This window comes from Ceratotherium simum, chromosome 3 (assembly GCF_057802395.1).
Source record: "Ceratotherium simum simum isolate JZ-2026a chromosome 3, ASM5780239v1, whole genome shotgun sequence".
Classification (NCBI taxonomy): domain Eukaryota; kingdom Metazoa; phylum Chordata; class Mammalia; order Perissodactyla; family Rhinocerotidae; genus Ceratotherium; species Ceratotherium simum.
In genome coordinates, this window is record NC_141902.1 from 67,452,749 (window position 1) to 67,476,467 (window position 23,719).

Sequence of the window (23,719 nt, forward strand, 5' to 3'; positions counted from 1 at the left end):
CACGGCCAGGAGGGTTGGAACCTGCCCTGGAACTCAGGCCCTTTGCTTCCTGATGTTGTCCTCATCAGGTTTGCTGTGCCTGAGAAGGGGCCTGGTTGTCTGTCTCCTCCCCGCCCCCGACAGGAACGGGGAAGTAGATTCCAGAGAGACAGGGCTCTGCCCTAGAAACCTTCCGCTGCCCTGCCTTTGACCCACTTGCTGTTTGATGGCTGCAGTGGGGAGGGACTTGTTGGCCTGTTTGGAGCTGAGGTTGGGGCGGGCTTCCTGCCCTCCTGCCTTCCAGGCCAGGGGTGAGCGGGCACCCCATGCATGCCCTCGGACCACTGAGGGTAGAGGTGCCTTCCAGGGGCACCAGGAAGCCTCTGGCTGGAACCTAGGCCTCCAGCAGCCTCCAAGAGCCTTTATCTCTACAGCACTTGACTTGATCAAGTGATCCTTTGGGATAAAATGGCCTTAGGGCACTAAAGAAAATATAAATAAAATAGCATCAAGAACCAACCTCTTTGACTGGTTTGGGGGTTGGGGCTTGGGGAGGGCCTGGTAACTGAAATCCAGAGACAATCCCCAAGTTCCATTTAAATGGTTTCCAACTTCCCTCCTCCTGTCCACGTCACCCTTCCTTCCCCTCAGCAACCTGCTGGTGAATGGTGAGGCTTTCCAGTTTTAACAGAAACTGCTACCATTTGCTGAGTGCTTATCTTGTGCAAGGCTCTATGCTAGGCACTTGAGGGAAGACAGTTGCTCAGGAGACCTGCTACAAAACACCTGATTTAAACGGCTACGGGAGGGGCCGGCCCGGTGGCCCAAGCGGTTAAATGCGCAAGCTCCGCTTCAGCAGCCCAGGGTTCGCCGGCCCAGGTCCCAGGCGCGCACCGATGCACCGCTTGTCAGGCCATGCTGTGGTGGCGTCCCATATAAAGTGGAGGAAGACGGGCACCGATGTTAGCCCAGGGCCAGTCTTCCTCAGCGAAAAAAAGAGGAAGATTGGCACATGTTAGCACAGGGCTGATCTCCTCACACACACACAAAATTAAAAAAAGAAACGCCATGGGAGCAGAGAAGTTCACAGGCCTCTGAAAATGGCTGTAGCTACTCAGAGCAGGACTGAGCCTTGAGCCTTGTTGGCTGGAAGGAAAGAGATGTCCCCAAGGATGAGGGTCAGCTGGAGGCCCTATCCTTGGGGGTCCACCACTCTATCACTCCAGTCCTGCATCCCTGTTGCCCATTTTGAATGGGGGTCTGGATGAATTGTCTGGGGCTGAAGAGCCCAGTTGTTCCCTGAGCCAGGCTGGAGCTAAGAGGAGAGGGCAGTTAGTGTCTGAGCTGTATTTACCTGGCTCTATCTGCCAGAGAGGTGCTGAGATGAGAGTGATACCCACGGCCTTCCCCACCAGGAGTCAGAGCTCTTAAAGTTGGCATCATCTTGGGTAGAAATGTTTCTCAGAGAAGATGCTAGCTTCCCTGATGATTTTTATAGAATTCTGGAAGTTTGACAGAATAGAACATTTGGGTCTGAAATTCACACTCTTATTTGGCAGCCTGGAGCCTCTCTAGGCTGTCGTGGCTCCTGCTGGGCAAGAGGCAAAAGCCTTGGGGCCAGGGCCCAGCCTCCTCACTGGGCTGTCTCCAGCTCTTCCTCCACGCCCATGTGTCCTGCTGCTGCCTCCTCACTGCCTCAGGGTAAGGCCCTGACTCCTGGGCAGTACAGAGTTGGCATCCATTGTCTGGTTCCTGCCTATCTTTGTAGCTCCACCCCTAACCACACATCAACCCTGCAGGGCTCCCTATCCTCTTACCATTCTGGACAACCTTGACTGAGCCCTGTTGCTTCTTGCTTCTTGCCTTTGCATGTGCTGCCACTTTTACTGGAAGGCCATTCTTCACCTGGCTGACTCCTACTCATGCCTCCAATGTACTTGGGGCCACCTCCTTTGGAAAGCCTTCCCTGGCCAACCGAGGCTGAATTAGGTGTTCCTTGCCCAGGTTCCCATTGTGCCCCCTTTTATTTATTATAACATGGAGTTGCAACCATCAGTTTTCTTTGTGTCCCCCTAAAATTGGGATCTCCTGGAGGGCAGGAGTTATCCTGTTCCTCACAAAACCTGGCAGTCATTCCAAGCTTCTTGTGCTGACAAAATTTTAAAAAGGTGTTTATAGCAGGGCAGTCTTGCTCCTTTCTGAGCAAGATACACAACCTAGGAGCCATAAAAGCAAAGAGTGATTAATTTGACTACAGAAAAATAAGCAATTCCACCTGGCAATAGCCCAAAGGCCAGGCCAAAAGACAAACAACAAATGGGAAATTATCTGCAGCTCATACAACAAAGGGCTAATTCCTCACATATAAAGAGCTCCTATACATCGACAGAAAAGACCAAGAAGACAAAAAAAGCCGAGGATAAAACCAGTCCACATAAACACACACGTAAATGTACATGAAACAAAAAACTACTCGACCACATTCATGAGGAGAGCAGTGCAAATCAAACTACACTGAAAGTTTTCACCTATGAGGTTGGCGAGGTGTGAGGAACTGCACCCTCATACATTGCTGGTGGGAGTGTAAATGGATACAACCTCTTTGGAGAACAATCTAGGTATATCTATCAAAATTACATATGCTGGGCCGGCCCCGTGGCTTAGCGGTTGGGTGCGCGCGCTCCGCTTCTGGCGGCCCGGGTTCGGATCCCGGGCGTGCACTGACGCACCGCTTTTCCGGCCATGCTGAGGCCGTGTCCCACATACAGCAACTAGAAGGATGTGAAACTGTGACATACAACTATCTACTGGGGCTTTGGGGGAAAAATAAATAAATAAATTTATAAAAAAAAAAAAATTACATATGCACCCTACCCTTTGACCCAGCAATTCTACTTGTAGGGTTTGTCCCACAGATACACTCACGTATATGACATGTCTGAATAAGGCTATTCATTGCAGCGTTGTCTATGGTAGTAAAAGACTGAAAACACTCTCACTATCTCACAACTGGAGGTTGGTTAAATAAATTAGAGTCGTTCCTACACTGGAACACTACAGGCCACAAGACAGTGTGAGGAAGCTCTCTAGGAGCTGAGATGGGGTGATGTCTGAGACACATTGTTAAACAGAAAATGCAAGATGCAGAACTGTGTATTGCATGCTAGCTTGTGTATGAAAAAAGGGGGGAGAAAAGGAGGGTATATTACTATTGGCTGGTATATGCATCAAATACCTATTGAAAAATAAACAAGAAACCAGTCTATTGTTTGCCTCTTGGCAGGGGAACTGGGTGGTTGAGAAACAAAGGTGGGAGGCCGACTTCATTTTATGTTTTGAGCCAAATGAATACATTATCTATCACAAAAGCAATAATTACATATGTTTTTAAAACGGTTCCTTCTGCCCTTTATCCAGAAGTTCTTAAAAATGGCTTGGCAGGGAGTTAATGCAAAAGACTTGGCAGGGGCATCTGGAGATTTCCATCAAGGTCTTTGGAGTAGAAACAGGTCTGTTTTTCTTGTCATGAGCTAGTAGAGGGAGATGACTTCTGAGTACCCCTGAGTGCTCCTTATAAGCCTTTGAGGTCCCTGATCTCAAGGAGCTTATGGTCTTATGGGAAGAAGACTCAAGGCTTTAAAACAAAACAATCAAATGAGGGAGAAAATCAAAAGTGAGACCGTGTGGCACAGACTCTAGGTGCCGTGGTTCAGATTTGAGAGGCAGTCAGGGTGGGCTTTTGGAGGGAGCAGAACTCAGGCTGGTGCTTACTGGAAGACCAGTGTAGTTAAAAGTGGATATGATGGGTGAAGACACGTGGCCACGTGCTTGATGTGGGCCACCTGATGGGAACTTAGACTCCATGTGCTAAGGAAGTCGGGAGCTGTTCAGCAGGAGAGGCACACGGTGAGTGTGGAGGGTGGTAAAGATCAGCCGCGTGCTGTATGCGGGACAGATGGGAGAACTGAGAAGTCAGAGTCAGGGAGGAAGCCAGATGCTAAGCCAGCTAAGCCAGGGAAGCCAGGCTGTGCTGAAGGCCTTGGCCACACCCATGGTTCTGGAAGGGGAGGGGTGCAAAAGTGAGGGAAGATGTGAAGGAAAATCAGCATGATTAGCAAGTGTAAAACACTGTCCTGTGGCTAGTGGGGGGAATGGGAACTTAATGACAATTGTGTGCATGATGGTGCAAGATTTATTAACAGTCCCTAGTCCCACCCACTGAAAAGAGTTTTTCTTTGCTTACCACAGTTTTTTCTCTCAGGATTGTTCAGTCTGCCCTCATAGTTCCTAGACATTTTGTAGTGTGGAATTAGAGAAAACAAATTGAGATACAGAACTGAGAAGATGGGAGGAAAAAGGAAAGGAGTCTTACTTTTGGGGTTGGTCCTTTGTTGTGGCAAATTCTGGTAACTGGTAAAGGGGGAGAGAGATTAAAGCAAGGAGCAGAGACTCGGTTAACTCCATAATAACTCCTGAGAGGGCCTGGGTGGAGGGGGTGGCAGCAGAGCCATGCAGGCTGGCCAAGAGTTGGGGTACAGTTTGGGGTTTGGCTTAAAAGAGTCTCTGAGCTGCTAAGGGGTACGAGAAGATGAGGGTGGGAAATAAAGGGATTTTGAGGAATGTTGCTAAGGATTGTGACTTGGACACACTTTAATGTGTTTCAAGAGTCCCAAATAAAGATTGGGCTTCCTTCTAGATTCTTTTGCCAGTGTGTGCTTCTCCGAGTGTGACTCTGTGCAAGGTTGAGCCATAGGGAGCCCCAGATTATATTCAGGTTGTGTGTTGTATTCCCTACGCTGCTAAGAGTTTCCTTGATCTCATCTCACCCTCCTAACACGACAGCTTCATGATAGAGTCAACTAGTATATTTAATTCCATTTTATAGATGGGAAAGTGAAGGTCACCTAGCCGGTTTCTCTTTTTGCCCTACAGCCACCTCCAAACAAGCGGCTGCCCTCATTAGCATTCACCTCCCTGGGATCCGTGGAAACACCCCTGCCTCCACCACCACCACCAGATACCAGTTTTTTGTCCCAATTTAGGAGCTGCTTCGTTACCTTTTTCTTCTCGTAGTTTCCTTCATACATATATTGCGGTTTCTAGGGCAGCACGAAAATCCGAAATGTCATGCAAGTGCCTCTGAACAAAAAGCCCTGGAGTCAGATCCCGGTGACTGACAGGTTGTTTACACTGAGAGCTTCCTGGTGGAACCAAATATTCTACAGTATTCAAGGCAGGTTTGGTACCACCTGGGGCAAGGCAACGGGAAGGATCAGGCCAGAAGAACTGCCAGTTGTCTAATAGCAAAGGAATGCTGGGAGCAGGTGGGTGTGAGGGCAAGAGGCAGATGGGAGATGTGAGCTTCAGGGCCTTGGGAGGACACACTGCTATCCAGGTGTGATCTGGGAACATGTCATCCCCTTGCTGCAACAGGCTGGTCTCATGGTGGCTTTATCTGCTGTGATTACATGGTTACCCTTTGCCTGCTGGCCCAGATAGTGGGTCCCTAGGGATTGGAGGCCCAGCAGACTCCCTTTCGGGCCTCTGGATTCCTGAAAGAGGAGAGAGAGTTCAAAGGTGACTTCTGTTCATGTGGGCAAGGTAGGTGAGGGCTGAAGGGTTTCCAGCTGTAGCGATGGGCTTGGAAGCACAGCGTAGGCAGAAACACCTGGACACATGCAGGAAGGCGAGGCTGGGATGCCTTCAGAGCCTGCAGTGGAGCCTGGGGGTGGGGGTGAAGATGGTTTCTTGCTCTCAGGAGAGATCATGGCTTGGGAGCTCATTGTCACCTGGAACTTCCAAAAATCGCGCTCATGGTAGGGGAGAAGGTGAGTTCTGGAGCCCCATTCTTGGGGGGAAATCGGCATGACAGGAACCAGGGAGAGCAGGCCATGGAAGGGAACTCATGTTTATCTGGCATCTGGCCTGTGCCAGACATGTGCTTTGTATACCTTATCTCATTTACTCCTCCTAATCATCCTTTAAGATAGGCATTGCTATCCCCATTAGGAAGAATAAGAACCTGAGACTCAGAGAGAAGGGTATAAAAATTCTCCTAACAACAAACCAAGACATAGCCTCTAAAAAGGGGAGAGGAGAAATGGCTGGTGCTGCTTACACAGGCTGGACCTGAGTTGGGAATAGGAGGTAAAGGTCAGCTGACTGTGTATTTTGTTGTCCAAAGTGGCACTTCTGAGAGTGAAAAGGGGCAATAAATATGCCAGGACAATAGGTATCAACTGGGACTGTCCTGGGCAAACCAGGATGTATGGTCACCCTACACACAGGGCATGAGAAGGAAGTACCACTCGGAAGCCGTGCCCTGTGAAGTAACAGGTACTATTTATAATGTAATCCTCATAGCAGTCCCTAGGGTGGATATTATTATCCCCATTTGACAGATGAGCAAATTGAGGCTCAAAGAGGTTACTTAACTTTCTCAAGGTCCCACAGCTTTTAAGTGGGGAAGCGCTGGCTGGCTCCAAGCCCTTGCTCTTTCTATGGGTCATGCTGCCTCCTAGGCCCAGGGCCTTTGGAGGAAGACAGAGGAAGAGACCACCTGGAGAAACAGAGCTAGAAGTCTTGGGTCTTGGAGTGTGACAGACTGTTTAGCAGGCCATCCCTTGCAGTCTCTGTGTGGCCTCTCCCAGGACTGGCATGCAAGCAGTGGCTGGGGAAGGTGAGTGAGTGTGTGGTGGGGGGCTGGGGCAAGGTGGAGGCCCCAAAATCTTCTGCAGCCTCCTGTGATCTTCCTGGACCTCCAGGGAGGTGATGGCCAAGGCAGTGAATTTCTAGGGAAAAAAGTCTTCACTGAGTTGCCCCATTTCTACGTTTGGTGAGAGAAACACTGAGAAATCTAATGGCAGGTATCTTGGAGCCAGGACTGCCCCTTCCAGTCTACAGATCCTGCTGTGGCTCTAGCTCAGTCCCTCTGGGGCTCCGGGAGAGACTGTGGTAGTCTGGGTGACAGGAATACTCTAGGTTAGAGGCAGAAAGTCTGCAAGATCATGCACGCATGGAGCCTCGGGGTTAGTTCCTGCGACATTCAGCAGCCAACCTGACCTTCCAGCAGTGGGTCAGCAGCCACTGCACAGACAGTGGAGGGCCCAGTTCAAAGCTCAGATGGCATTTGCAGGCCCCTTGACGGACTGCATCACAGGTGGATGGGCAGGGAATTGGCGCTGGTCATCCATCCAGGCAGAGCACACCACCTGTGTGCACCCAGGCCTGGGCAGGTTGCAGGCTGGTGGGGCTGACGAGGGAAGGGAAGTCCCTGCCCTTCAGGGACGACCAGTCTGCCTGGGGTACTTCACACAGTACAGTAGCCCGAGGCCTCTGCAAGCCAATGTTGCATAATCAAGGGCTGATCGTGTTCCTTCATGCCTTCATTCAAAATTTTTTTAAAAAATTAATAGACTTTATTTTTTACAGCAGTTTTAGGTTCACGGCCAGATTGAGTGGAAATTACAGAGACTTCCCATATAGCCTCATCCCCACACAAGCACAAGCTCTCTGTATTCATTCATTTTTCAAACTGTGTTCCAGACACTGCCCTGGACCAAGGCCCAGCCCTGTCCTCAGGGCACTTCCAGTTCAGTGAAGTAGACAGAAGAGCAGATAGACTAGCCTGGGGAGGGGGTAAGGGATGGAGGTAAGTAAGCCTAGGTGCCAAAGGAGCCCTGCAGGACAACACCCCAGTCTGCAGGGGAGGTCTGAGGAGTGAGGAGGGGGGCTCTGAGGAGGTTCCACCTGGGCTCAATTCTAAAGGAGGTGTAGGCATTAGCAAAGGAGGCAGGGAAGGCAGGAGTGGGGTGCCGTGTGTGCAAAGGCCTAGGGCCAGACAGCACGTCTGACCCAGGTTTTGGGTCTGGCTTTGTGGTTGGACTTGGTAGGTGGAGGCAGGAGGAGCCTCATCCTGCAGAGCCCAAAGCTAAGGGGTTTAATCTGAGGAGGGAGGGTCCCCGTGGGCCAGAGCAGGCAGGAGGGGCTTACCGGTGTGGTTAGGGCCAGCACTGGCCCTTGAAAGAGTCTAGGAAAGTTCAGTACTGGATCATGCAATTTGTGGCTTTAAATGTGTCCTGAACATGCTTCAAGAGTTTTCACTGATGCCTCAAGTGCCAGCCCCTTGAGGACGGGGTCATTTTTCTGATGGCCCAGAGGCTGACACCCTTTCCCTTCTGCCCAGATATAGCCTTGACCAACACCTCACAAAGAAGCAGATAAGGCCCGCCTGGTGTAAATCTGCGCCTGGGAGGGCTTCTCAGATCGCATCAGGTTTTCTCCATTTATTCATCCCTGGTGGGGGTTCCAGGAAAGAGGGGCATGAGAAAATGGAGCCCCTTTCTAATAGAGCGAGCTGACCCAGGCACAGGGAGGGCAAGGACTTGGACCCTCTCCCCAGCTAGCCAGAGGCAGAGCCAGAGTCACCTGGCCCCCTGAGCCTCCTGTGAGAGGCAGTGGCCAGGCCTGGAGTAGGCGAGGGTGCCCCAGCTAGAAGGTAGAGACAGTAAAGTGTGCCCTTTCCCTGTGGCTCTGAGAGAGGGACCAGGATGAAGGGGCTCTGAAGCCTCCAAGAGCAAAGATGGTCCCACAGTGGATTAGAGAATTCCCAGAGCAATCCTACCTTCTTTCCCACCCACACTTTGCTGGGCCTGCAGGAGAGGACCCCACCCAGGTGATGAGAACCTGCCTGTTGAAAGTCCTGGGATGTGAACATGCCCCTCTCACCAGCATCCTGGAAAGGAGTCTCATGGGTTCTGAGCACTGTGTGCCAGACCCTTGGCATTCATGACTATTTCAACCATCATCCTGTGAGGTGGGTACTGTTACCATCCCCGTTTTACTGGTGAGTAAACTGAGGCTCGGAGAGGTGAAGTGACTCACCAAAGGTACAGTCTGCTAAGTGGCAGTGCTGGAACACAGGCCTGAGTCTCCTGTCTCCAAAGCCCACGGTCTACACTGCATACTCTTGCTCCCTCTGGGCAGGGTGGAGTGGTGTGGCAATTGAGGGGCGTTGCCTAGTCAGGTAAAAATCGCTGTGCCTCATTCATTCATTCATTCATTCATTCACTTGATCCATCTTTACTGTACATGGACCCCATCCAGGCACTGTGCTCAGTGTTGGGGATACAGTGAAGAGCAGAAGCAGATGTGCCCCTGCCCTCAGGGGCTAACTATCTAGTGGGAGGGACAGACCTTTATCAGATAAGGAAGAGGAGACACTCTGATAAGCACTGGGAAAGAAAAGTACAGAGTACTATGAGGGGGTAACCATGAGGCCTGACAGTGAGGGGGAGAGGGGAGCTTCAGAGAAGACTTCCTGGAGGAAGTGAGCAGAAGAAAGATGAGTGACCAGGAGTTAGCCAGGGGAAGATGAGCCAGCACGTTCCAGGCTGAGGCTACTAGATGTGCAAAAGTGGGAAGGAGAGGGTTAGCTAGGGGATCTGAAAGAAGGATCATGAATAGGGCAGAGGGTAGTGAGTGAAAAGGGGATAGGGTGGGCAGAAGCCCGATGGGGCAGGGCCTAGGGGGCTACAGCAAGTGGCTGTGGGAAATCAAGGCAGGTGCTTTTGAAATGAGAGCTTCCTCTCTTTCCCATGAGCTAAATGAGAACATACAATAATGCATGTAGCTTCCCCAAAAGTTTGGGTTGCATTAATAGTGGCATAGCTTGCAGGTCAAGGAGGTGATTGTTGCTCCTTCTGGTTCAGACTGCACCTGAAGGGTCGTGATCCTTTCAGGGCCCCCACTGCCCAACTTCTGCAGGAGAAGAGCCAGCATGCTGAAAGGCTGTACAAAAACCGGGCTGGATAAGCAGTGAAGAGTGGCCTCAGGGGAGAAGAGTGTGTCCCAGACCTCTGAGGAATCTCCTGGAGGCAAAATTCAACCCCATAGAGGGAAAAACATCCTGGCACTTAGGGCTTATGAAAAATGGGGTGAGCTACTGTGAGGTAGTGAGCCTCTTGCCCTGGGGATGTCTGAGCGGATGCCGGAGGACCAGAGATGTGGAGAGGGACCCTGCTTAACTTTTTTTTTTTTTTTTGTGAGGAAGATTAGCCCTGAGCTAGCATCTGATACCAATCCTCCTCTTTTTGCTGAGGAAGATTGGCCCTGAGCTAACATCTGTGCCCATCTTCCTCTATTTTATATGGGACGCCGCCACAGCATGGCTCAACAAGCGGTGCGTCGGTGCGCACCTGGGATCCAAACTGGTGAACCCTGGGCCGCCACAGCAGAGCGCACACACTTAACCGCTTGCACCACCAGGCGGGCCCCAGACCTTGCTTAGCTTAATGAGTGGTCTAGATTCAGTCCTCAGCATGGATTGAACACATACTGTCTGCCCTCTCCCTTCCACTCTGAGCTGGAGACTCACCACGCATGTCCCTAAAACACAGGGTCTTGGGGCACACAATGGTGGGGCTGACGCTGCCTAGCCTGGGGTGGGCTCTGGTTTGTTCTGCCTACACTGCTTTGGGGAAACCAGGCATTGGGGATGGGCTTGGCTGCTGCTGGGCTGATCACCATCTGAGGTCATTTCCCAGGGTACCTCTTTCAGAATCCCGAGTGTTTTCTGGTGCCCTGGATCTTCCAGCTGCCTATCATGCAGTCCCCACTCAATCAGAACCCAAGAGAAGGCCACAGATCCCTCCCCCACTTCCCCATCAGCTGTGTGCATACCGAGGCTTCCAAGAACTCCCTGATTTCCCTACAGAGAGGGCTGCCCTGGCTCTCGTACCCTGGAACTCTCGCTCCTGATCCCCTCTGTCTCTGACATTCTGTTAGTTCCTGTTAGTCCTCTGGCCTTTGCCTTCTTCCTTGACAAGGGCTCCAACCCATGCCCTCAGCTCCTTCCCACTGCTACCTGCAGGCCTCCAGACCTGGCGTCCCCAGGGGTCCTGCCACCTGCCTTCTGTTCCCCACTTGGCCTGTCTACTCTCTGCTGAGTTCTGGGGCTGGGGCCAGTTACAAGTTTTTTAATTGATGTATAACATATATATATGTATAAACATAACATATCTATATAAAAGTGCACACGTAAGTGTATGGCGTGATGATTTTTGCACGTGCATACACCTATGTAACCACCACCCAGATCAAGCTAGAGAACATTTCCAAGTCCATCCTTTTAAAATGGCTCCATCCTCTAGGTTCCTACAGCTTTATTATTGGACCCTTGGCAGGTGTTGCCTTTCATTCCAATTAGCTGGAGGACAGGGATGCATCCTGCTTGCTGTTTTTGCCATACCCCACCTGACCTAGCACAATGCAATGCCCATAGGAGGTGTCCCTTGAGCCCCATTAGATGAAGGGGTGTAGAGTTTGCCAAGTGTGTCTCAGAATGTGTGCTCAGTTGCCCCTCAGAAATGCAGGTGAGGTGACAGAGATGAAGGATGAAGTCACCGGAGTGCAGGAGAAGCCCTGAGCACTGAGTGTGCTGTGTCTGCTCAGGTGACCTGTCACCTCAAGGATGATGTGCACAGGCCTGGAGGCACACATTCTCAGCAGAGGACTTAGGTGTGTGGAACTCTTTATATGGAACATCCTTCCCAGAGTGTACTGGCTATAGCATGAAGCTGGCCAAACTCCCATCCTGGGCCCAGAGATCCCTGGCTTGAGCACCCACCATGGCAGGTTCAGAGAGCTGAAGGAACAGGGCCAGGCCTGGCTCAGGGGAGCCTTTGAAGTCAGATGCCTGGTGCAGAATGCTCTGAGAGGGACCCGACTCTCCCTTGGAGACCAAGACCTCCCATGCTGGTCCCTTGTCTGAGAGAGCCTATCCCTTCCCTCCTTTTGGTTCATGGCCTTGGTTGGGAGATGGTACCCTCAAGGAAATAGCCTTGGCCTGGGCTTGAGCAGCAAAATAGGGGCAGCAAGTGACACGGAACCAAGTGGGCTCGCCTCCTGGTGAGTTAAATAAGACTCTATACCAGTGGAAGTTGTCTCACAAAGTAAAGTGTATTTGCAGCACATAGGAGGCCATGAGGAATCATTTCCAAAGTCATGGCTTCCCCGAACAAAGGGAAGCAACTTTATTTCAGTTGGGGAATGCATATTCAAAAGGGAGAGGCGAGTACATGGCAGATTATGGTAATGAGGCTTAATCTCCTCCTGAGGAGATCTTCGCATTAAAAATAAGGCAACGTCATGGGTGTTGCTCTTGTAGGAAGGGTTGGTTAGCTTCAGGGTGGTTGCTGGTTGTGTCTCAACATAAAAAAAACAACTTGGAAAAACAGTTAAATGCTTCCAAACCCACCCTTGAGTTCCTTGGGGCACTAGTTGGTGACACTAGCTGGAGTTGGAGGGAGGTGGGGAGGCAGGGCAGTGTGGGCATGTAGTGCACGAAGTCCAATAGCTATCCTGGAGAACCATGTCTCCAGGCTGTTGGAAGATTTGAAGATCTGTGCTCTTTGCTCAAGACACAACCCTCCAGTTCTTTGAGGAGCAGAGACGGACCCTTTTCTGGGATTCAGATGCCAGTTGTCACTGAGGGTCTTCTCCTTGGGTGGGCTCTGAGTCCCTCAGGCCATATTGTTCCTGTCTCCTCCCATCTCTTTGTAGTAAATAGGGGTCTCACCCAAGTCTTGGGGACACTGGGTGAATCTTTGCTTTTACATCATATCTGTTATTTCAGGGCTCAGTGCAGGGCTTGGGTCCCAGGTCCACCTGGTACCAAGATTTGTCTTGTTAACCACTCTGCTTAAGGCAGCATGGTGGCAAAGTTTTATTATCAGGGATAGCCATGATTGGTAGAGGCATGACATGAGCATATGCTGTCGAATAGGAAAGGAAAGAGAGAAGGAAGAGAAACTCACATCAATGGTCAATGCAGATGATAAGGATTGACTAAAGTACCTTAGATCAATTTCTGAATGGGGGAGGCTGGGATGTTAACATTTCCTGCGTGTCTATTCTGTGCCAAGCACTTGCCTATCTGTGATCTGTAAGGGTGTATTATTATCTTTATTTTATTAAGAGAGAAACTGTGGCTCAGGGGATTTACCCAATCAGTCAAAAAGCTGGAAAATGTGGAGGAGGGTTTGAGCCAGATGTGTCCGACTCCAAGGCTGGCTCTTTCTCCTTCATAGAAAGTGATCTCCAGGTGCCATGAGCATGCCTTCAGGATGGGGTGTGGCTCCAAAACAAAGAGCCAATCTCTAGACATTCAAGGGAAGTCTTCAACATGTGAGAGAAGCCAAAATAACAGAAAAAGGAACTCAGAAACAAAGATGCTGCAAAGAGCAGAAGAAAACTTCAAAGAAACTGTCATTGATAATCTCAGAAAGACTGGAAGAGATACTGCATCCTGAACCGAGAACAAGATGCAACAAAAAGGGGAACAATCAGAGAACAAGTAAGAAATTCAAAATGTGATAACCAAGCTGGAGAAAGTCAAGGAAACCTTAGAGAAAGTCAGACAGAAAGACACAGAGATGGATAATAGGATAAAAGAGATGAGAAAATTAGATTAATCTGAGATTCAACATCTGACTGATTCAATTTCCTGAGAGAACAGAGACAACAGTGGGGAAAAATATATATATATAGATAGCTATCTATATAAGTATAAATAAACATTTTCAGCAAAGACAAAGATGTCTAATTGAATCCACTGAGTACCCAGCACAATGAATGAATACAAAACAAAGCAAAACTTCTCACCAAGGCTCATCATTATGAAAACTGAGAACACCAGGATTAAAGGGATTTTAGGGAGGTGATTTCTGGAATGGTGACATGAGGAGCTCTGCAGATCCTCTCCCCAGTAAAACAACCATAACTGATGAAATTTAATTTTAAAAAAACATTTAAAGTCCCAGGCAATTGTCCTAAAGGCATTCAGCAAATATACATTTATTCAAGAAAACCTACTAAATCTTGGTAAAAAAAGAGAGAGAGGCTGTGGCAGTTGAGCTATGACCTGCTTCCTCTCTCTCCCCTTCTAGCTCATTGTGACAGAAGCTCCACTCTAGGCAGGTATAGCCAAGAACACAGAGTTCTCTCTACCCCCAGCTCCTAGTTGAGGGCTACTGTATCTCCCTGGCAGACCACCAGCATCTCTCATCTCCTTCACCTCTGTGTTGCAGAAGCTCTATTCCAGGTAAGAGTAACTGAGAGGCCAGGGGCTCTCTTCCTCGACATATCCCCAACTCATAGGGTAGAACCTCTACCCCAGGCATGGCAGTCAGAGAATACTGGGGCCCTGATCTCCCTCACCCCTGGCTTGCTCACAGAGTGGAGGTTCCACACTGGGAGAGGCCAGTTTAGACCAGAGGCTGCCCTGACCCAGCACCATTGTAAAGCAGGGGTTTCACTTCAAGACACCAGCTTCACAGCAGTGGCACAGAAGTTTTGTACAGCAAGAGAAGAAGGCCGTAAGAACAGAGCTCTGATGCTCTCCCTAAGACAACTGACTTGATTTAGAACAGAGCATAGGGAAATTCAAGCCTACAGGTGCTCTCAAAAACAATGGAGATATTGGTTGTAAGCAATTAAGAGAAGGCTGGTAGCTCTGTGAGAAAAACAAGCTAAATGTTAGACCAGCTAGAAGTTGACCAGAGAGAAGCAGGGAAAGAGACAGCTAAGAAGAGCTCTCCTGGTCTCAGAACAAATCTCAAAGACTGGCCTTAAAGACTACTCTTGCAAAGGGGCTTAACTTAGTTGGATCAGACTGTGGAGCAATTTACGCCCCAGGGCATTGTTGAAAACAATAGAGCAATCAGTTAGCAATTAGTGGAGGCTAACGGCTGGGTGTGATACCAATAGAGACAACAGTAAAGTCAAGGAAAGAGACAAATAATAAATTGTGGTTCAATCACACAATAGGATATTGAAGTGAAATAGAAAACTATAGCTCCATGCATCAACATGGATGTAGGCAGTTATATTTTCTAAGGATGGCCATCACAATATATCCCACCCCACATGCTCTTCTCTCCTTCTTAGATGCTAATGACACTAACATTAGATCTTTTGTTACAGTCCCACAGGTCTCTGAGGCTCTGTTCACTTTTTTTCAGTCTATTTTCTCTCTATTGTTCAGATTGGGTAATTTCTACTGTTCTATTTTCCAGTCCATGGATTCTTTCTTCCACCCCCCTCCATTCTGCTGTTGAGCACATCCACTGAGTTTTTTATTTTGGTTATTATATTTTTCAGTTCTAAAATTTCCATTGGATTCTTCTTTATATCTTCTATTTCTTTGCTGAGACTTCATCTTTTTTCATTTGTTTCAAGTGTGCTCGCAATTGCTTATTGAAGCATTTTATCTTAGAACCACTGTCATCCCAGAGTGACAGTGCATGTGCCCAAGGCTGCACCTTTTAGGAGTGACGTCAGAGACTGCACAAAAATAAACAAATAGCAAGAAGAAGAAGCTGTATGTGGGGGGATTGTGGCTAGCATCCAGAGTTGCTGTAATATATTATCTAAAATGTTAATATATTTTTATATTACAATATATATTATAAAATTATGTTATTATATAATTAATTAATTAATATATAAAAGATACACTTTTCAACAAAAAATTATGAGACATGCAAAGAAACAGGAAAGTGTGACCAATACACAAGGAGAAAAAGAAGGCAACAGAGCTGCCTTTGAGAGGGTCCAGATGTCAGACTAAGCAGGCAAACAATTTGCAGCAGTCATTAAAAATATGTTCAAAGAACCAAAGGAAACCGTGCATAAAGAAGTAAAGGAAAGTATGATGATAATATCTCATCAAATAGATAATAGCAATAAAGAGATAGACATTATAAGAAAGAACCAATGGAAATTCTGAAATTGAAAAGTACAAGAACTGAAATGAAAAATCCACAAGAGGGGCTCAACAGTACATTTGAGCTGGCAGAAGAAAGAATCAGGACACTTGAAGATAGGGTTGATAGAGAATATGGAATCTGAAGAACAGAGAGAAAAAAGAATGAAGAAAGATGAACAGAGCTTTAGAGAAAAGGGGGATACTGTTAAGTGTATCAACATAAGCATTTTAAGAGTACCAGAAAGAGAAGAGAAAGAGAAAAGCACACAAAAATATTTGAAGAAATAATGGCTGAAAACTTCCCAAATTTGATGAAAAACATTAATCTACACATCTAAGAAGCTTAATAAATTTCAAGTAGGATAATTATGAAAAGATCCACACCCAGACACATTGTAGTAAACTTTTTAAAGTCAAGAACAAAGAGAAAATCTTGAAAACAGCAATAGAAAAATGACTTGTCATGTCCAAGGAAACCCTAAAATTATAACAGCTGCCTTTTCATCAGAAACAATGGAGGCTGGGGCTGGCCCCGTGGCGAAGGGGTTAAGTGCGTGTGCTCCGCTGTTGGCAGCCTGGGTTCAGATCCTGGGTGCACACTGATGCACCGCTTCTCAGGCCATGCTGTGGCAGCATCCCACATAAAAAGTAAAGGAAGACGGACACAGATGTTAGCTCAGGGCCAGTCTTCCTCAGCAAAAAAAGAGGAGGATTGGCACAGATGTTAGCTCAGGGCTGATCTTCCTCAAAAAAACAAAAAGAAACAATGGAGGCCAGAAGGCGGAGGGATGACATATTCAAAATGCTGAAAGAAAAAAACTGTCAACCAAGAATCTTATATTTAGAAAAACTAACCTTCAAAAGTGAAAATGAGGGGCTGGCCTGGTGGCTCAAGCGGTTAAGTGCGTGCGTTCCACTGTGGCGGCCCGGGGTCCACTGGTTCGCATCCCGGGCGCGCACCGACACACCGCTGTCAAGCCATGCTATGGTGGCATCCCACATAAAGTAGAGGAAGATGGGCATGGATGTTAGCCCAGGGCCAGTCTTCCTCAGCAAAAAGAGGAAGATTGGCAGATGTTAGCTCAGGACCGATCTTCCTCACACACACACACACACAAAAGTAAAAGTGAATAAAGACATTCCCCAATAAAAAAATTTAGAGAATTCAGTGCTAGCAGACCTACCTTACAAGAAATGCTAATGGAAGTTCTTCAGACTGAAAGCAAGTGAACCCAGACTGTACTTTGAAATCATATGAAAAAACAGAGTACTCGTAAAGGTAATTATTGTTATTATAAAAGACAGTGTAAATGTGTATTTCTTTTTTCTTCTCTTAACTGATTTAAAAAGCAATTGTATAAAACAATATGTCTATAATTGTATTGTTAGGTCTATAACACATAGAAATGTAATATATTTGACAATAACAGCACAGAGGAGGTGGATGAAACAAAGCTGTATTGGAGTAAGGAAATGACAAAAACCCTAACTTGGATCCACAGGAATGCAATTAGAAATCAATAACAGAAAGAAATTTGAGGACTTCACAAATATGTGGAAAATAAGAACATACTCCTAAAAAAACCAATGAACCAAAGAAGAAGGGAAACTAGAAAATACTTTGAAGTGAATAAAAATGAAGACAGAACATATCAAAACTGATGGGATGCAGCTAAAACAGTGCTTTGAGGGAAATTTATAGCTTTAAATGTATATATTAAAAAACAAGAAAGATCACAAATCCATAACCCCACTTTCCACCTTAAGACACTGGAAAAAGGAGAGCAAACTAAACTAAAACAAGCAGAGGGAAGGAAATAATAAAGATTAGAGTGGAAATTAATGAAATAAAGAGTAGAAAAACAAAGAGAAAATCAATGAAACAAAAAATCAATTCTTTGAAAAGACTAACAAAATTGAACAAACTTCTAGCTAGACTGACCAAGAAAAAAGGGAAAGAAGATTCAAATAACTAAAATCAGGGATGAAAGAGAAAACTGACCTTAGAGACATGAAAAGGATTAAAAGTGAATATTATGAATAACTGTATGCCAACAAATTAGATCACTTTTTTTTTCTGGTGAGGAAGATTGGCTCTGAGCTAACATCTGTGTCCATCTTCCCCTATTTTGTACGTGGGACGCTGCCACAGCATGGCTTGATAAGCAGTGTGTAGGTCTGTGCCCGGGATTTGAACCTGTGAACCCCAGGCCGCCGAAGCAGAGTGCACAAACTTAACCACTACACCACCAGGCTGGCCCCAGATCACTTAGATGAAATGGAAAAAATCCTAGAAAGACAAAAACCACTGAAACTGATTCAAAAAGAAATAGAAAATAGGAATAGAACTATAATAAGTAAAGAGATTGAATTAGTAATTTTAAAACTTCTTATAAGAAGATCCCAGACCCAGATTTCACTGGTGAATTCTGCCAAACATTTGAAGAGTAATTAACACCAATTCTTCACAAACTCTTCCAAAAAATAGAAGAGGGAAAAATTCCCAACTCATACTATGAGGCCGGTATTACCCTGAGACCAAAACCAGACGAAGACATCACAAGAAAATAAAATTACAAAATATCTCTTATGAATATAGATGCAAAAATCATCATCAAAATACTAGCAAAGTAAATCTAGCAACATCAAAAGGATTTTACATCATAACCAAGTGAGAATTTTTCCCAGGAATATAAGGTTGGTTCAACATACAAAAATAATGCTAATACACCATATTAATAGAATAAAGGACAAAAATCACACAATCATTTCAGTAGATGCAGAAAAAGCATTTGAAAAAAATCCAACTCCTTTTCATGATAAAGAAAAAAAACACTCAGTAAACTAGGAATAGAAGGTAACTGCCTCAACCTGATATAGGGCATCTATGAAAAACCCACTGCCAACATTGTGCTTAATGGAGAAAGACTGAAAACGTTCCCCTCTGTTCAATAATAAGACAAAAATGTTTACTCTCACCACTTCTATTCAACATGGTACTAAAGGATTTAGCCAGGGCAATTAGCTAAGAAAAAGAAAGGACATTGAAATTGGAAAGGAATTTCTATTTGCAGAGGACATGATCTTGAATGTTGAAAATCCTAAGGAATCCACTAAAAAACTACTAGAACTAATAAATAAATTCAGCATGTTTGCAGAGTATAATATCAATATAAAAAAATCAACTGCATTTTTACACATTAGCAATGAATTATATAAAAATGAAGTTAAGAAAATAATTCCAGGGGCCGGCCCTGTGGCTTAGCAGCTAAGTGCGCGCGCTCTGTTACTGGTGGCCCGGGTTCAGATCCCGGGTGCGCACTGATGCACCACTTCTCCAGCCATGCTGAGGCCACGTCCCACATACAGCAACTAGAAGGATGTGCAACTATGACATACAACTATCTACTGGGGCTTTGGGGAAAAAAAAAGGAGGAGGATTGGCAATAGATGTTAGGTCAGAGCCGGTCTTCCTCAGCGAAAAGAGGAGGATTAGCATGGATGTTAGCTCAGGGCTGATCTTCCTCACAAAAAAAAAAAAGAAAAAGAAAAAGAAAATAATTCCATTTACTATAGCGTCAAAAAGAATAAAATATTTAGGAGTAAATTTTTTAAAAGTACATAACTTATACTCTGAAAACTCAAATATTGTTGAAAGAAATGAAAGAGGATCTAAATAAATAGACATCCTATGGTTTTTTTTTTTTTGGGAGGAAGATCAGCCCTGAGCTAACATCCATGCCAATCCTCCTCTTTTTTGATGAGGAAGATTGGCCCTGGGCTAACATCTGTGCCTGTCTTCCTCCACTTTATATGGGACGCCGCTGACAAGCGGTGCATCGGTGTGCGCCCGGCATCTGAACCTGGGCCGCCAGCAGTGGAGCACGCTCAACCACTACACCACAGGGCCGGCCCCCATCCCGTGTGTATGAATCGAAAGACTTAATATTAAGATATCAATATTCCCTAAATTAATTTACATATTTAATACAGTCTTTATCAAAATCTCAGCCAGGGGGCAGCCTGGTGGTGTAACGGTTAAGTTCGCGTGCTCCACTTTGGTGACCCAGGGTTCCCAGGTTCAGATCCCCAGTGCAGACCTACACACCACTCATCAAGCCATGCTGTGGTAGCAACCCACATACAAAATAGAGGAAAGATTGGCACAGATGTTAGCTCAGGGACAATCTTCCTCACCAAAAAAACCCCAAAAAACTCAGCTGGCTTCTTTGCAGAAATTGACAAGCTTATTATAAAATTTATGGGGAAATTCAAGGAATCCAGAATAGCCAAATAATCTTGAAAAAAAAGAGCAAAATTGGAAGACTCACACTTCCTGACTTCAGAACTTACCACAAATCAATGGTAATCAAGACAATGTGGTACTGGCACGAGAATAGACATACAGATCAATGGAATAGAATTGACAGTCCAGAAATAAACTCATACATCTACGGTCAACTGATTTTCAACAAGGGTGCCAAGGACATCCAATGGGGAAAGAATAGTCTTTTCAACAAATGGTTCTGGGACAACTGGGTATCCACACGTGAAGAATGAAGTTGAATCCTTACCTCACACCATATACAAAAATTAACTCAAAATGGATCAAAGACCTGAAAAAAAAGCTAAAACTAAAAAACTCTTAGAAGAAGATGTAAGGTAAACCTTCATGGCTGTGAATTTGATAAAGTATTCTTAGATACGACACTAAAAGCATGGGCAACAAAAGAAAAAAATAGATCAATTAGACTTCATCAACATTAAAATCCTTTTTGCTTCAAAGGATTCATGTTGGTTTCCACCTATTGGTAGTGATGCTGTTGGCTAGAAATGCCTGAGGCACTTGCCCGGGCCCATACTACTTGTGGCAAGCCCCACAGACATTTCCGCAACTGGAGCCAGTGTTGAGCCTGGATTGGCCCTTGTGGTTCTTACTATGACTGCAAGATGCATCTCAGCAACCAACATCAGGGAACTTTGAAAAAACAAGATTTATTACTCACAGATCCTGGAGAGTACACAGCTTCCCTGAGGGTCACACAGTGAGGCCGTGGGTAGAGAGAGAGAGAGAAAGAGAGCAGATCTGGGGTTCTGCCCGTGGTGTTAAGGATGGGGTATCTAGGGTTTCATGGCTTCACTCTTTATTGGCAAATTTAAAACATAAGAGCAGGAATTAGGGTGTGGGTAGGGAAAAATGGAGTCAATTAAGTGGTCAGTTATCTAGGTTACCCAGGGCTTTCTGAAAGGGGAACTTCATGGGTGGGGGCAGCCTGGCTCCTTATCTAGTTGTTTAGCTAGTAGGTGTATCATACAGCTAGCAATATGTTTATTCAAGATGAGTGTCTTTGAAATGAATGCCTCAGCAATCAAAAGCTTAATGTCAGGCACTTACATTACAATAAAAAAGAAAACAACTTAATGTCAGGCACTTATATTACATAATATGAATTTCCTAGGTCTGCCATAACAAAGTATCACAAACTGGGTGGCTTAAAACAACATAAATTTATTGTCTCACGGTTCTGAAGGCTGGAAGTCCAAAATCAAGGTGTTGATAGAGCCATTCCCTCTGAAACCTGTAGGAGAGAATCCTTCCTTGCCACTTCCCAGCTTCTGGTGGTAGGTGTCAATCACTGGCATTCCTTGGCTTGCAGCTGCATGATTCCAATCCCTGCCTCTGTCATAACATGGTGTTCTCTGGCATCACAGTGACTGGTAATGGATACAGAGTTTCCATGTATGTCTTCACATCATCTTATAAGGACACCAGTCATATTGGATCAAGGCCGGCTCTATTCCAGTTTGACCCTAGCTTAACTAATTACATCTGCAGTGACTATTTCCAAATAAGGTCACATTCTGAGATACTGGGGGGTTAGGACTTCAACATACCTTTTTGAGGAACAAAATTCAACCCATAACAGACACTATCAAGAAAGTGAAAAGACAACCCATAGAATGGGATAAAGTATTTATAAATCAAGTATCTGATAAGGGACTTGGATCTAGAATATATAAAGAACTCTTACAACTCAATAATAAAAAGACAAATTTAACCCAATTTAGAAATGAGCAAAGGAGTTGAACAGACATTTCTCTAAAGAAGATATACAAATGGCCAATAAGTACATGAAAGCATGCTCAACATCATTAATCGTTAGGAAAATCCAAATCAAAACCACAATGAGATACCATTTCACATCCATTATAATAAAAAAGACAGATAATAACAAGTGTTGGCAAAGATGTAAAGAAATTGGAACCCTCATATATTGCTGGTGGGAATGTAAAATGGTACATTTGCTTTGGAAAACAGTCTGGCTGTCCCTTCAAAGGTTGAACATAGAATTACCAAAAAGCCAGTAATTCTACTCCTAGATATGTGCTCAAGAGAAATGAAAACATATGCCTCCACAAAAACTTGTACAGGAATGCTCATAGCAACATTATTCATAATAGACAAAAATTTGAAAAACTCAAATGTCCATCAACTGACAGATAGATGAACAAAATGTGCTATATCCAGGGGGCCGGCCCCTATAGCGGTTGAGTGCACGTGCTCCGCTACTGGCGGCCTGGGTTCGGATCCCAGGTGTGCACCGAGGCACCGCTTGTCCGGCCATGCTGAGGCGGCGTCCCACATATAGCAACTAGAAGGATGTGCAACTATGACATACAACTATCTACTGGGGCCTTGGGGAGAAAAAGGGAAAAAAAAGGAGGAGGATTGGCAATAGATGTTAGCTCAGGGCCGGTCTTCCTCAGCAAAAAGAGGAGGACTGGCATGGATATTAGCTCAGGGCTGATCTTCCCCTCAAAAAAAAAAAAAGTGCTATATCCATACAAAGTAATATTATTCAGCCATAAAATGGAATGAAGTACTGATACATGATACAACGTGAATGAAACTTGAAAACATTGTGCTAAGTGAAAGTAGCCAGTCACAAAAGACTTTTCTGCTTTTAAAATATGATATCATTTATAAGAATGTCTAGAATAGGCAAATCTATATATAGAGAAAGTAGATTAGTGGTTGCCTAGGGCTGGGTGATTTGGGAGGAGGTGGAGAGTGACTGGTAATGGATACAGAGTGTCTTTTATGGGCGATGAAAATATTTTAAAATCGATTGTGATTAATAGTTGTATAACTATGTATACATGAAAAACCATTGAATTGTACAATTTAAATGAGTGAATTGTATAGTATGTGAATTGTACCTCAATAAAGCTGTTTTTTAAAATGGAGAGAAGATCCTAGAAGATTCCAGAAAGTGACATCAGATCTTATACAAAGGATCAAGAATCAGATCAGCATCAGACCTCTCAATAGCAACATTAGAAGCTAGAAGTCTGTGAAGCAATGCCTTAAAGGTGCTGAGGGAAAATTATTTTCAACTGAGAATTCTATACCTAGTCAAAGTATCAATACAGTGTGAGAGCAGAATGTAGACATTTTCAGATATGCAAGGCTTGAAAAAATTTATCTCCCATGAAACTTCCTCAGAAAGCTACTGGAGGATGTGCTCCACCCAGAGAAGGGCATAAACCAAGAAAAAAGATATGGAATCCAGGAAAACCAGAGATCCACTAAGGAAAGAGAAGAAATGATGTCTCAGGATGTTGGCAAAGAGAAGTTCCAGGATGGCCGATGTGTAGCTGATCTAGAGAGCTGTTAGTTCAGATGGAGGCAGGAGAACCGAGGGTTCCAGGTGGGGAGACTCAGAGAAAAAAGATTTTTAAAGAACTGGAACTGATAGTGAAAATGTGTATTGAGAATCATTTCACAGGTCTTTTGCAGGATGTGGGAAGGTTTAACTATGGGTCAAAAAAAAATAAGCAAATGAAGAAAAATGAGTCAATGATTAACTCTGAAGGGGAAAAGAAGTTTACAAAGAGAGGAAAGGTAGTTACAGCTATATTAGTTGATTCAGCAGCAAACACTACTTACTGATTGTGAATGTAACCAAGAAA